General features: G+C 31.8%; 1 long non-coding RNA gene across 2 annotated transcripts in view; it reads right to left on the reverse strand.

Annotated features, from left to right (window-relative positions):
* LOC136797068 (uncharacterized) overlaps window positions 1–1,362 on the reverse strand; it is a 29,433-nt gene extending 28,071 nt beyond the window's left edge. For both annotated transcript variants that reach the window (XR_010844869.1, XR_010844868.1), the window contains exon 1: window positions 1,221–1,362. This is a non-coding gene — a long non-coding RNA (uncharacterized lncRNA). The remainder of the gene's footprint in view (window positions 1–1,220) is intronic.
* Window positions 1,363–1,845: the final 483 nt, after the last annotated feature.

A 1,845-nucleotide genomic window follows, 5' to 3' on the forward strand; every position in this document is an offset into this window, starting at 1 on the left:
CATACAAGTCCGTCTGACTCGTCCCAGAAACTAGTATCGCTGACAGCTGTCTGTCCACAGTTCTAGATATATATTAGTATCTAAATAAAATCACTGTAGTAGCTAATTTATTATCTCAGAGGATAACTGTGTTTAATATCGCTGATGACAGGGTGTAACGTATAAGATTTACTTATGTACTATATACTATACTACAGTAACACACTAATATCATCTTCGAATTCTGTTGATATCATTTTGTTTATTTTACATTTTTGTATATTATTTGTTTAATATTCCTTCTCTTTTATTTTTATTGTATTAAACTATATATCTAAAATTGTTCTGAAAAATTGACTTACGCAATTCAAAGGTAAGTTTATTGAATCAATTCAAACGAGAAAATAGGTTTTCGAATTTGTTCCCAAAGAAAAAATTACTCCTTCTTATTTGATTTAATTTTAGCTAGGCCACAGCAGAGACTGTAGTCAACTTTTTTTGGAATGGTTTAATTTATAACCTTCTTAGTACAAGAGCCTGGTTAAAAAAAAAAAAAAAAATCAGTTATTTCTCTCTAACTTTATATTACTTGAATTAAAAACTCTGTATAATCTCTAGACAAAATTGATTAACCTGCCAAGTATAGTTAGTGGGAATACATAATGGTGGCTGTTTCAAAACATCAGAAAAAATAATTTTCCTTCCGAGTTTCATACCTTTATACTACCTATAGGTTATAACACATGAAAATCTAATACAACATTAACATTTTATTTTTAAAAACAACATTTGGTAACAAAATAACGAAAAATAACTAGTTAGTCAATTTATTTTGAGTAAACTATATCTCAGGAAACAATCGATGTACTACCGTCTATCAGCACTTAAATTATAGCTATCTTAGTGTGCCATGGGGTAGTTTCCAACATTATCTTCCCAGGGGTTCTTAGCACTTAAAGTGTTGTAGGTAGTTCTAACGATATGGAGCTTCAAATGATAAATTAATTATTTCAATGTGGAAACAGCCTCCATTTTCAACACCTGCTAACTATACTTGACAGACTCATCAATTTTGATTATTAATTATTTATAGTTTTTATTTAAAAAATCAAAAATTGGGGTGAAATAACAATCTCTTCGGCTCTTCTACTAAATGATCGGTTGGATATCCTAGCATTTAAAAGAATAAAGTTATTATAAGGTATCAATTTCTTAAATTTGAAATACAAAAGAACCTTGACCTGTTATCTCGGGCAGTGGAGTAGGCTCTGTTGTTTCATTATTGACGTCACCAAAAAAAGGGATCTTGAAAGCTAAAACACAGGCGCAGGTGACAGTAAAAATAATGGCGTACCTTAACATGTTATAAACTAACGAACTAAACTGAATATATTCTACAATATTAAATTCCTTATCTAATCATTTTATTACGTATGTGTGGATTAAAAAAATATTTAAGTTCTGCGACTAATAATAATTCGCAGCAATCCTAACTAGAAAATATTAAATGTGGTAGTGTTATTTACATTTAAAATTAATCAACAAGAAAGTTTTAAGTTCCAACAGAACCTAGTTCTAGACAGTCTAATTCATCCCAGCAACTGTTACCTATTTCATCAACCATACAAGTCCGTCTGACTCGTCCCAGAAACTAGTATCGCTGACAGTTGTCTGTCCACAGTTCTAGACAGTCTAATTCATCCCAGCAACTGTTACCTATTTCATCAACCATACAAGTCCGTAGGAATCGTCCCGGCACCATCAACCATACAAGTCCGTCTGACTCGTCCCAGAAACTAGTATCGCTGACAGCTGTCTGTCCACAGTTCTAGACAGTCTAATTCATCCCAGCAACTGTTACTAATT

The sequence above is a fragment of the Halyomorpha halys genome, unplaced genomic scaffold (genome assembly GCF_000696795.3).
Source record: "Halyomorpha halys isolate HHAL.00 unplaced genomic scaffold, Hhal_1.1 Scaffold236.1, whole genome shotgun sequence".
NCBI classification, from domain to species: Eukaryota; Metazoa; Arthropoda; class Insecta; order Hemiptera; family Pentatomidae; genus Halyomorpha; species Halyomorpha halys.